Source organism: Polypterus senegalus, chromosome 15 (assembly GCF_016835505.1).
Source record: "Polypterus senegalus isolate Bchr_013 chromosome 15, ASM1683550v1, whole genome shotgun sequence".
Classification (NCBI taxonomy): Eukaryota; Metazoa; Chordata; class Cladistia; order Polypteriformes; family Polypteridae; genus Polypterus; species Polypterus senegalus.
In genome coordinates this window covers 51,453,236-51,467,037 of record NC_053168.1, presented here as the reverse complement: position 1 = coordinate 51,467,037, position 13,802 = coordinate 51,453,236, and the positions used below count along the sequence as shown (strand labels likewise).

The window sequence follows — 13,802 nt, the reverse complement described above, 5'->3', positions numbered from 1 at the left end:
CAGTTAGGAATGTTTGTAAAGAAAATTGTTGGAATTTCTAAATTTGAGAAGTTGGCAGAATAATGTCAATATATACCAGATGTATTATATGGAAATCACAAGGAAAATAATCATTTCAGGTATTAGAAGCTGTTGATTGTAATAGGCAGGTATTTTATTACCTGAGTGAGAGCTACTGTCTTTCCTGTTCCTTGTGTGTTTTTGTCATATAGCTGTTCAGGCCTTCAGTGCAAGGAAGACAATAGTTATTGAACTTCTCCACGGAAGTGATGACATGCTGCAATTTGTACTTGATGCAGACAGTTGTGATATCAAATCATACATAAATGAAGGATGTGAGGGTGCTTTTAATGACAGCAACGTAAAAACAGATAAGAACAGAATGAGTAATACTAGGTGATTTCAGTTGGTATATGTAGTTAATGCCGTACTGTAGGTTTTTTTTGTAATGTCTTTGGCTTTCTATGTTGAAAAGTTGTTAGAAATGTTAGTTCAAATGAACGATAGCTATTTAGTCTTCATGACAATTCTGTTAATTGCCTGAAAGAGAGGTGTTGGTTAAGGGTGGGTGTTATGACCTTAAAATAATATCACAATAATTCAGGATGGTTATGTTATAATGATATTAATCACAATGTAAAAAACACTCAAAAAATCATATTATAAAATCCAACCAAAAATAAACTACCATATTCTACAATGTTAAACCAAGTATGTTTTAAATATTTATTGGCTCCAGCAGACCCCCGTGCTCCTGTGTTGTTGGGATGTAGTGGGTTGGATAATGACTGACTGACTGTAAATCAAATGGTTAAAAATTCATCAGTAACAATAAAACACACTAAAATAAAGTCTTCAATGTAAATGTGAACAGAAAAAATAAAATAAATTACCCTTTAATGTTTTCTGTAAAATTAACTGTAGGCTTGCACAAAAATACGTTTAACATCCTTAGGGTAAATGTATGAGAAGAATATATACTGTCAAGCAAGCTTCTAATTTTACCTTCAGTGCCAAAAATAAAAGTGCCTATTTAGTTCAAATTCCTTATCGGTCACTGTCTATCTGGTCATATGAGATGAATGAATCCAGCTAATGTGTATCACAGATTTAGATAGTTTGACAACAAAACCAGCATATCAACTAATGCTGGTTTCAGCGCTGACCTGTGGCAGGTTACTTTATTTCTTTCAGTGCTAAATACCCTCTCATAGGGTGAAATAGTGACGGAGGCACAAAGATATATATATATATTTTTTTTATTAAGACGTTGAGTAATCAACATTTAACATCTGTATTTCTTTTTTCCAAACCAAAAAATCAATTCGCTTCAACAGTTGCATTGTTGTTGCTTCTCTTTTGTAGTGGCAAAAATGAAAAACAAAATATAACCCTGTTTTAATCTTAAGTACTATGATTGTACTCTGATTTCTGCCATCAGTTGCAATGCTGCAATATGGAATATTTTCAATGTCTTTCAGAGCTGCTTTAACAGAATACAATGATATCAAAGCTTTAATTATATCTTCTGTCTTGGTATGAACACGTGACAATTTTTGGGCCATGTTGGAATTTGGGAATGTCTTTTTTATCAAGGCAGATGCAAAATCAGTAATTATCATGATTTTTTAAAATTGTGAAATGGCAAAACAACCTTGGGTGCACTCACAATAGTTTGATTCATCTGGTCTCATAAAATAGTCTGTCACATTTGCTGTTGAGCTCTTGCTCCTTAACAGCAGTTTTATCCTTTGTGGATGAACAATGACTTCTAAGTGGCTTACACCTTTATTTAGTATTGAGTCTGTTTCTCTAAATTTCAAACTGCTGTTTTACTTTCTTTACTGCGTTGCTCTTTTACTTTCTGTCATACGTTCATTCATAAGTGTCATAAGTTACCTGAAATCCAGGGTGAAAGAGGGATATTTTGTACTAATGAGCTGGTATTCAATTGTAACATGGACTCTGCATCACTGACCTAGCTGCCAATTGAGTCAAACTGTCACATATGCTTTTTTTAAATAAACCCCTTCATACAGACAGTACCAATTTACACTGCATGCATGTTTAAAACTTGTAATGGTAGTGCATGGAATAAACAAATTATAGAGGCCTGTGTTTGTTTACACAGTCTATGCAACAAGCAAAACTAAATCCTACACAACCTTAGGAGGTTAGTGAAACCCAGCATTAAGAAGAGGAAATGCCCTGAATGGTCATGCTATACATCACATTTACCATACAAATTGAGAATGAAGAGAGAGGTGGGCAGGGAAACGACCTCACTATGGTGGGCTGGTTAGTGATTATTACAGCAGTAAGTGAAAATGTGATGGGAGAAAATGAGGAGGAAAAGGCACTGGTTCTTCTAACATCTGTTGCATCAGGACATTGTAGGTGATGGCCCAGATATGGTATTAGCAAGAGTGGCAGCAGCAGGTGGATTAGCTGCACAAAAGAACAATAAGATGTTGGTCTGCTTGATTTCTTGTACCTTTCTTTCATACATCTCTTTGTATTTCTCAATATAAATTACTACATTGATTCTCATAACTGTGAAGAAGATGCCAAATAACTAAAAAAAGACATTAAATGAAACTTTTCATAGGGGTGAAATCTTGTAACTTGAACCCTCATTTCTTAGCAAGGTAACTCTATTGTCCATTGTGTTTATGTTACAGTATTGCAACATTATAAAATCTTATCTTAAGTAATATTATATTGCCCACCTCTAGTGTTGGTATGCTTACAAAAGGTTGTTTATTTTTATACCTTTATGAGGATATCTACCAGAAGTACATTCTTAGTAAATTAAAATACTATGTGCTGATTTCTAGCCGTTACTAATGTAAAACTTAAACTTATTAAATTATTTAATGTATGAATCTCTGGAGGTACACATTGAAAAGCATACATCTCAAAGCTGAGGAGTCCACCTTAGTTGTTATGGGATAAATGTGCGAAAGGCAGAACTAAAATTCCATGAACTAGATTTTGTATCTGTACTTGAGAATCCAGATGTTTCAAGGAATTATTGTGTTTACTGTTTTCTCTTAATGCACATTGCTATTTTTATTACAAAAACACCTATGTTTGACCTGGCTTTCTGTAAAATAATCCTTATTTATGGCTTAGAAAATTCATTACAGTCATTTTAGAGTTGTGGATTTGTAACATGATGTTAAAACACCAGGGGGCAACTCAGCTAGATTTTTTTTTAATTCTGCATAGTTTATCTATTGGAAGAACAGTTTACTTTGTATAGATAGTACATTAATGCATCAGTGGATAAATAAGATATGAGAAGAAAAAAAATGCTCTTTGAACCAAACAGTGCTAGCTGTTACATAAGATTACTCATTGACATAAGTGGGGGCTTATTGAGAATCCTTGAAAACAAGGGATTGTGGGATTATAGCTTGTAGTTGCTATTAGGAGGCAGCAGTTCTCCAATCTGATCAAGAGTGTGTAGTAGTGTAGTATTGCTGGTTGCAGATTTCAGAGAATATCAGGCTTCATTCTGCTTTAACCATTCACATTAAAAGTTCTGTGGTCATTCAACAGTTAAATCAAAATTACAAGAATGCTACAAGCTGTTAGTCAGTGACTTACAGACGGAGCTGCCATAGACTGTTTACTTTTGTTTTTGTTTAGCTGCTTTTTGGTTTAGCTATGGTTTTCTTGCCTGAAGGAGGATATACAAATGGAGTAACTGATTCATCTCCTGAAGGGGAGATTGCTTCCTCAGGTGAAGCAGTGAACAACTCTGTAGGTAAGTTTCTGGAAATATTTAAATTAGTTGCTTTTAGGATTTAACAATAAACCAATATTTCTCTTGATATTTGCAGGATTATTTTTGTGCCTTGTTGGATGGTTCATACATGTTTTGTAGATTCTGAAAAAGCATGAATTGTTAATTTTCAGGATTTCAAATCCTGATTATTTTCATTTGGATTTCTTATTTAGGAAGTGTGCTGTATATTTCACATTTAGTAACAATTTCTAAAGTACTAGGTTTATAAGAGATTTCTATTTAAGTTTATTAAATATGATAAAAACATATTAAGGCTAATAATTCTGTATTATTTATCTATACTGTCTAAAGAAAATAAGAATTCCATTGTTTTTGTTTTTTGGGGTTATGTTTCTGTTGAATGGAGTGATGTAAATAACTACTAGATCTTAAAATATCTTTATATTCTTAAATTATATAGAAATATACTTCACACTAGGCTGAAGGCAGTCCAGTTCTGATTTCAAAATAGTTACTGTATGCAACTATGTTCATGTATTTTAATTAGAAGCTCCATTTACTATAGCAAATTTAAATGCACAGTTATAAGATCCTTATTGTTTAGTTATACTAATGGAAACAAGTATGGAAATTAAATCATGGTACCCTTTTATTTATCATAGCTTATGTAATTCATATTTATTCATCTTATTGATAGCTTGATCAAATATATGAAATACAATTTAAATGCTACTGCAAATGTATAGTTCTTCAGATTCCTAGGATTCTTGTCCTAGGTGTGCTTAGCAGTGCGGAATGCAGTAATTGTTAATAATTTCTTATGGTTGTTTGTCCATTCATCCATTTTCTGAATCAGCTAATCAAGATTCAAGTTGAAAGGAGCTGATATATACTGTTTCTTGACAGCACAGGACGGAACTCAGGAAATGCCCCTGGTTACAGTCAGTTGCAAGGCATATTTATCCACACATCTATACTTCTTCACACCAGACCACTTTGAAGTCATCATTCAAAATAAACTAAGAAAGCCCCAAGCAATTCTTTTGGGAAATTTTCAAGTTTTTAGATTTTGTTTTGTGTATGTATTTATGTATGTGTTATATTTATGAAATGTATTACTTAATTCTCCAGAGAGTTTTAAATACCATAATATCTTGAAAAGAAAAATGTTTTCCTTTAAAGCTCAAGCCTCCCCTACCGCACACCACCGTCAACACCCAATAGGAGGGGAATTTACAGTTCTTAAATAAAATAGGGTTGTATTATCTGAGTTACTACCTTGTTCTTCATTTGAGGGAGCCATTTTTCTTATTGAACTCAACTCATTGCTACTTGGAAAACTTAAGTCAGTAATTAATTTCTTTTCCTTTTTTTGAAAAGTAAAAATTGAGTGAAACGAGGGTGGTCCAATTCCTATGCTGGATTTGCCTTATGGAGAATTCTCAGGAGGGTATGGGGATAGTCACAAACCCTTGGCTGTGTGCAGTACAGTTGGAGTTTGTTCTGTTGAAAGAGAGCATTGGTTCAGTGTGACTTCAGGTTGTAGAAAGGAAAACATTTTGTATGTTATTTGCAGATATGCATCATGCAGCTGTTCAGAGTATTCAACCCTTTTAGAGACATTTTACAGACAATGGACTCGGGAACTGAGATGGTACCATCTACTAACTCTCTAGTACTAGTTGGAGACTTAAACAATCACATGAAGAATAATTCAGTTACCTGGAGGAGTGTGATTGGGAGGAATGGCTTGCATAATGCAAACAAAAATACATAAATTGTACATGAACAGCTCTGTGTTTGAATATAAGGATGATTAGAAGTGTATCTGATATTAGAGCACCTTTGAACAAAGGCCATTAATTGACCTTGTGTTTGTGACATCTGAACCAATGCCATGTGTTCTGGACACTTGTGTAATGAATAGTGCTAAACTGACAACTGCTAAACATTTGACTGGCTCCAATGAATAGAGTGCCTGCTGGACAGACCTGTAAAACCTAAACAAGTAGTGAGGTTTTTCTAGAAACAAGCTCCCACCAAACAAAGACTGCTGATAATTAACTCTTGCTTACTCTAACCCACAGAAGAGTTCATTGTGCATTGGGGAGAGGTCAGGAACAAAGAGTGTGAATGTATTATGCTCAAGACCTCGGTACAGAGGCAGCATCTACCAGTGGCCAAAATTCAAACCTGTGTGTGGGTGGAGTTTCTTGACCATTGTAAGGCCTTGCAGAAAAACCTTTGGACATTCTTGAAATGGTTCTGAAAACATATTAAAAAAAACCTTAAGAAGTACAAGTAAAATGATACAGCCCAGGTGTTTTTTCTGGATTAGTAAATGGTATCCCCCTTGGTGCATATTATTAAAATGGATAGACCGTTCTGAAGAACTTGGTGTTTTGGGCCATTTTTGGAAAAGGCAGTGGCAAAAGCATTGGATGGGGTAAGGTCCATCTCTGTGGATGATGTCGCCTGAGTGATTAAAAATTGTGGTCGCCAGGATGTCTCCAAATATAAATGATGATAGTACTTGTGATTGTTGGGAGTTTATGGCTAATGCACATCTGCAGTTTTGCTTCAGGAGTATCAGGTTCCTGAATTGCTGATGGATGCTTTCAGTCTGTATATGCAGAATATGAGTTTAGACCTCACCTACCCTGTAGAAAACAGTGGATTGTCCTACTCAGACATGGAGAGAGAAGTGGCCCCAAGTGGAGCAATATAAGTACTTGATCATGAGTGAGGGACAAAATGATTGACGGATCAGTGCAGTGGCGGCATTTTTGTGGCTGTTCTGCTGGATGGTAGTAGTGAAGCAGGAGTAAAGACTTTAAATGAAGTGTTCAGTTAACCAGAAAGAATGGAATTAAAAGTACAAATGGACAAAATGAGGATGCTTCTCCACAGTACTGTGAGAATCACATAATTTAATTGTAGCTTCACTGAATTAAGAGGATGCAGTTGAGGTGGTTTGGGTTGGTTGGAATGATCCTTCCATGAGCTCATTAGAGAAATTATTTCTCAGCTTTCTTGATATTGTCAGGGTATTCATCAGGAGGTCAAGGAAGAAGTTGCAGAGGATATGGTGGGTGGAAGGGCTCAGTCCAGCTTATTGTGTTGCTACTGCAACCCTAATCAATAAGCAGAATTATAATAAATAAAATTAATAAATGAGGTGTGAATGTTTTGAGCGTGAAAGAAGCAAATTCACAAGATTTGGCAGTTATTCAAATCATTCTTTCCATTATTATTGTTTCTGATACGGATGTAAGCAGTACTGGAGCACCACAGGGAACAGTCCTGTTTCCTTTTCTCTTCACTCTGTACACCTCAGCCCATAAATATAACACCAGGTCTTGTCACTTGCAGAAATTCATAGATGATTCTACACTTATGGGGTGTATTGATAAAGGAGAAGAGACAGAGTATAGGAGTTAGGTGAAAAAGTTTGTTTCTTGGTGCAAAGCAAAACCAAGGAACTGGAATTGACTTTTGCTGCACCATAGATCCTCTGTGCCTGGTCACTATTGAATGAGTGGATGTAGAGGTGGTCTGTTTCTTCAAGTACTTGGGGGGTCCACATTAGTAACATATTGGACTAGTCTCAGAGCACAGAGAAACTATATAAGAAAGGGCAGAGCAGGCTCTTTTTCCTTAGGAGACTGTGTTCCTTTAATGTGGGCAGTGACATCCTTCACATCTGCTACAACTCTGTGATGGTCAGGGCGATTTTCTGTGCTGTGGTGTGCTGGGCTATGAACATCACTTCAAGAAAGGTCTGCTGAATCAACAAGCTAATTAAAGGGAGAAGCTCAGTTATAGGACACACTCTGGACCCCCTGGAGGTAGCAGCAAAGGAAAGAGACAAAACAAAACTGAGTATCATTATGAACAATGCCTCACTAACATTGAGTATTTTCAGACAACAAATTATTCAGCAGAAATGTGTTAGGAAATGCTGCTGCTAGGCTCCTTTATACCAACAGCAATATGTCTACAAAATGTCTCAATGTGACAACCTAATCAGAACTTTTCTTTCTTATGAATGTTCTTTCTTTATAGTCATTCCTCTGTGTGTTCACACCAAAGTATGTCTAACTCTCTGTCTGTCTGTCTCTATCTTTCTATCTCTTTCTCTATTTAAGATTGTGACCTTTCATATTTTTGCTCACCACCCTGTAGTTGGTGTTATTTGAAAGAGTCTGTCTTTATACTTTCTCCTCACCCTACTTTATTTTTGGTTTATAAATCTTGGATAGAGTGTAAGTGACATGTCAGAAACGTTCGTATTCTGCTTATCACTGTTGAACATATTCCCAGTCTCTAAGGTTAAGGTTATCATCTTTAATTCTCTTTACTGCATCTCATTGTCTTGGTAAAAGCAAGAGGAGAAGCTGAAATAAAGAACATCATGTAAGCAAGGAGTGGCTTAAGCTTATACATTACATAGAAGCAAAATGGTATTGTAACTGTTTTTTGTTTTCCTTTAATGAATGTAAAATAGCTCATTGTCAACTTAAAACATAATTTCACACTCATTTATTTCCCATTTCCAAACCGTTTAATCCTGACCTTTGTCACCGGAAGGTGGAGCCTATCCTATCAAGCATCAGGCAGTAACTATGTTTCACTTATTTTAAATATAAATAAAACAGACATGCCTACTTATTGCAGAATTGTTTTTTCACTTTACTGTGATGATCCTGAATATGCTCTAATACAGGTTTTTTACAAACAAACACACACACACACACACACACATATATGTATGTATGTATGTATGTGTGTGTATATATATATATATATATATATATATAGTGACAGATAGGAGGCGCTATCGCTCCCTTGAACTCCTGTCCACGACTCCAGACACCAGGTAAAAATCCAATATTTGACTTTATTTAATCACCACAGTGCACAAAGCACTCTCTCCTCCACAGTACTCATACAAATCACAAATAATCACAATAATACAATCCTCCGACTCCCAGACGCGTTGCGACCCTTCCACCCAGCTCTGCTCGCCGTCTGGGAGCTCCTGTAGTCCTTTTAAATACCCTCACCCGGAAGTGTTCTCAATCCCCAGTCCATGTGATCTTGTATCAGTTCCGGGTCAGGTAAAATGTTCTTTTCTTCACTTCGGAAGCCCATCACTCTTCCTTTGACGAACTTCCGGGTTAAAGGGCACAAAGAAATCTTCGGTCCTCCCTGCAGCTCCCTCTTGCGACCCCTGTGGTATCCAGCAGGGTCTTGTATAAAAACTACATGCCCCATTACTCCCTCCTGTTCTTCGGGACACCTCCATACTGCATGGAGGGCTCCATCTGGCGGCCTGGGGGTATTGGCCGGGATGACAAGCCGGCCACATCTCACAATATATATATATAATATATAAAGGTCACATAATTAGATGAACCAAGTCTATCTCTCACCAGTATTTTTATAATAATAATTCTGCGGTGGGCTGGCGCCCTGCCCGGGGTTTGTTTCCTGCCTTGCGCCCTGTGTTGGCTGGGATTGGCTCCAGCAGATCCCTGTGACCTTGTAGTTAGGATATAGCGAGTTGGATAATGGATGGATGGATGGATAATAATAATTCAGAATCAACCAGGTAGGGAAAGATATAGTAAAAAACAATACATGGACAGAGGATATCAACAAACTGAGATTATAGAAACTGTTCTTACTACAAGTGTTTGAGTAGTGTACTTCTTATGTGTACCTGTTCATTCTCAGCCTCAATTCGCTGCATTTGCACAAACTGTAAAATATATAGTGTGTTTAGTACAGCTATTTACATTTATTTGTTCTTACAAAGTCACATGAGATGGTGTTTACTACATAAAGATACTATGTAAAATGTTTTTTTTTCCTTCATTTTTGTTTTCTTAACAAACCTGGTACTTGTGGCAAAACAAAAGGTGTTGTTTGGGGTGAGAGGTTGAAACTCAACTACAGTCTGTGAAGAAGTGACAATGGCTAAGGTTTCTTGCACAGTGTCATGAATGGACTGATCCCTACCCAAGTCCATCTTTTTGTCTGCCTTAAGAAAAGACCTTCCATGAGTATATTACATGACAACTTTTGTTATGCAGGCCTCACATGGTGGAGTACAGGAGACATGAACGATGAATTTTGGATAGTGGTATAACTTAAACATTACCATTCTTGCCCTGAGTACTCCTTGATTTTATTGATTTCTTTTCTAGTGTTTTACAGTTTTTGGCCTACAGACTTATTATTGGATTTTCCTAGTGATTTTTTTTGTTTGGATTACTGTTAATGGCATCTTGTCTGTTTTCTGAATTCAATGAATTGATTGCCTTGGGCATCTTTATCTTCTGCAGTATGACCTCTCAGTTCATAATCAGCATTATTTTACTTTACTGTTGTGTTTTACTAGCTCTGTATACGTTTTGGTTATGTTAGCCACACATGTTTAGCAGAGAGTTACAGTACTCCTTCAGACCATTCTTGCCCTTGGAGGGCTGTTGCCACGGGCAAAGCTGAGCCTCATATACAAATGATGAGACACAAATTGATCATTTTGGTGAAGGAGTTTGGTATTTTGTGACACATGTATCAAGTTTGTTGATGGCAGCACCAAACTATAGGGTTGGTTCTCAGCATCAATATTTTGAACACTTGTGGTATGTTCACTAATTACTGTGTATACATAACAATGAACTTGAACTTCTTGCCTACGGGAGAAGTTAAATTATGTCAGAATTGCTTCAGTTGTTTACATTTGATAATGTATTGACATATTACAAGGTACAAAAAAGTACAAACCTGTATCTTGTACTGTAAAGGACTTCAAATTAAAATCATAAATGTCTTCTGAGGTAAACTATGCATTAAATTAACTTGTGGGTTTACATGTGATGAAATATCATCTTCCAAATTTATGATATATGCTATTCAGTCTATCAAAATAATTGTTCCTATTTGTTTAATTACTTTCTTTTGTATATATACTGTAAATATAATTAAACATGGATCAAAATAAAATGGTGTGTCATTTTTTTTTTTTTAATTTTTAGTTGTATTCTGGACTTTTATAACTGTCCTCATTAAGATTCATTACAACTGGCATCTAACAGGTGATAATTCATCTGATGAAGTCTTTAGAGCTCTTCCAATCCTGTAAGCCATGAGTCCAGTCTTTGGCCATGGGAAATATATCAGTGTTATATTTACTACACATACAGGAGATGTTTCATTAAGCATATTACCATATTAATTGGTGCATGGATAAAATGTGCAAAGGTCACTAATCATTACCTAGTTAAGAAAAACAAAAATCATTTAAGACTTTTCTCAAAATGTTTAAAAACAGTATTTTTGCTAAATGATCATAGGCCAAAATAAAATTGAGGTGTTGCTGTTGAGTAAATCAGAGTATAGGGTCAAATAGTGCGAACAAATTATAAAAACTAAATAAAATGAAGGAAGAGAACATGCTGCCAACAGAAGGTATTTAAGAACGATTAATGCTTACAAATTGTCCTCAAATACAAGGGAAAATATATAATTATTAAAGCCATACTATTGTTAAAAAGTTTAATATATTATTGTGTGCAGTTTGGGCAAAGAGCAGAGTAAAGCAATAACTATGGGTCTGTTTCCCTGTGAATTCAAACAAATTACAATTTTTAGTTTTGGTATTAAAATATATTAATTGTGTGCTATGTAAAATATCACAAATAAGAATTTATTTTGTGAAAGTATTGAAACTAATTAATTATATTTTGAGTTAAATAATATTGCAAGATTTTACCAACACCTAACAGTAGAAATAAGAACCATGGCTTGTCTAATATGTGGTACTGTGTGCATACCAATGTACCTAATGCTTAATATATTCAGCAGAACCTTTGAAACTTGCAGTATCCATACTTTTCATTGTCCTGTCTATGGCACTACTTCCTCAATGTTCCCTTCTCTTTTATCTAATTTGAAACTGTTGGTTAGTTTAGGGTTTTGATTAGGCTGCAGATGGTTGTATACTCTTTTTCCAAGTGTTTGTGTAATGTTCGAAGTAAAAGGGATTTTCAATTATGCCTACAATGTTTTGAATCAATTTTGACAAAAGTATGGATTATAATTTTTGTTGTGTAGAACTGGATGTTACTATCCCTTAATCACGTAATTTAAGACATGCAGCCTAGGCCCTGTAAGGTCATGTTCTGCGCTGTTATAACCTTAGATGATGCAAACAATAACAGTTCCAATGTTTTTCCTCATTGGAATCACTAAAGCATGTAGACTCGGTGGTATGGTCAAGAGAGTGGTGATATCTTCTGGATTTTCAAGTGGGCACCCTCTTTCCTCGATGTTCACTTATAGGCCTGTGATACCTCCAGAGGGTTCAGCAGTGCATTCTGGTCTCACCCCCTAGATGCCATACACTCACTTCCAGTTCTTCCTTTTTATCCAGAGCCACTGATTACCCTACTTAGCATCTCTGAAGAGGTTTTTGAAAGTTTGCCAATGAACTTTTCCTCACTTCCCCAGTTCCTGGTGTATCTTTGATGTTGACATGGCTATGAATCCTCTGCACCCTGTTTTGACCACTTGGACATTTGCTTTCCAGCCACATCGGCTACAAGCTCAGCATACCTAAGCCTCTTGTGCTCGTAAACTTCCTTCATGGCATCCTCCCAGGTCAAGCTCGGTAATGTAAATGAGTAAGAGTCAGGCTGACCATAGCACATGGTCTGGTTTGATGTTGGTTTCTGAGATTTCAGCTGAGAAGCAGAGCTTCTGGCTTAAGTCGGCTATGATCTGCCAGTCATGCACCCACCTAGCTGCCCAATGTCTGGTCTTGATGTGACAAGTCTGGTTTGACTCTCCTTCCTGGACAAACTTCATTGACAGAAAGCGGGGTGAATTTGGAGGAAGGGCATTGACACTTATCTGACAACTTTCCAGCACTGCTGCAAGACATCGTAGCAGCTGGTTGTGCTACTATGTGTATCGGACTTGAGTGAGGCTGGTTTTGCAGCCCTCCAGGATGTGTTTTAGTGTTGTTGGAGTTTGGCAGATGGAGCATGTGGGGTTCTGTCTATAACACTGGCTAAGATTCTTGGGAGATGGCAAGACATCATAAGCAACCTTCATGACAAAGCTCATTCTGAATGTCTCTGCCTCCTACAGCTCTTTCCACGAGATCTTCCTTTTCCCCACTCCTTCCCATCCATTGCTCATGTCTTTCATGACCCATGGCTTTTGCATACCTTGCTGCCTCTTCTTGCTGATACATCTCTTGCACCATAAGCCTGCATCTCTGAGGCAGAGTAGCCTTGTTTCAGACTGGTGTAATGGCCCAAAGACCACTCCTCCCTTTTTGGAGTTTACTCATGATGTCCCTGTGCTCAACTGTCTCCTTAGCCCACTCAGTTTCTTCTTACGGAGTCAATTTTCTCACAGTATCCAGAATGGGGGCAGCCTGGACTACAAATAGATCACTTGCCACTTCTAATATCATCTCCAGTCCTACTTTTGTGCACTTGTACTCCTCTGAAAGACTGGAAATGGGAAGCTGTAGGATTCCTTTGCTGTAGAGTCCTATGCTACTTTGCTGGGAAGACCCAGTCAGTTTCTTACGTTTGAAATGGTCAGTCTCTCCAACTTTTCCACCTTTGAGACTGGAGTTCATATAGAGTTAGTGGCCACATTAGCCGTGGAAGGAGCCCAATACTGCAGTACTTGATAAATAAGTGCATAGTGCTATAGCATGTTATTAAATTGTGCTACACCTGTGGAACTTTAATAATAAATTAGTGACTTTCTGTACTATAAAAGGCAGCACAATTCTGCAGTAGATGATGTTGCTCTCTCAGAAAGCTTAGTATGTTACACAATGTTTTAGTGTTTAGTTAGTTTAATTTGAAACATTTTGGGTGTATACTGCGTGACAGTAGGGGGCGCTATCGCTCCCTTGAACCCTCAGGTACCACGCCAGACACCAGGTAAAAGTGCTAAAATTCTTTGTTTTATTATAATAATGTGCACCAAGCACCCTCCACTCCACACTACTCAT

The 13,802-nt window shown here is 36.8% G+C and overlaps 1 protein-coding gene across 7 annotated transcripts in view; it reads left to right on the top strand.

The window, feature by feature from the left end:
- mpp6b (membrane protein, palmitoylated 6b (MAGUK p55 subfamily member 6)) overlaps positions 1 to 13,802 on the top strand; it is a 143,411-nt gene that overhangs the window by 70,425 nt on the left and 59,184 nt on the right. For 2 of the 7 annotated variants that reach the window (XM_039736180.1, XM_039736179.1), the window contains exon 1: positions 3,677 to 3,772. The exons of the other annotated variants lie outside the window; for them this stretch is intronic. The gene's annotated coding sequence lies outside the window, so the exon portion shown is untranslated. Of the gene's footprint in view, positions 1 to 3,676; positions 3,773 to 13,802 lie in introns of those variants that run through there. 7 annotated transcript variants of the gene reach the window in all.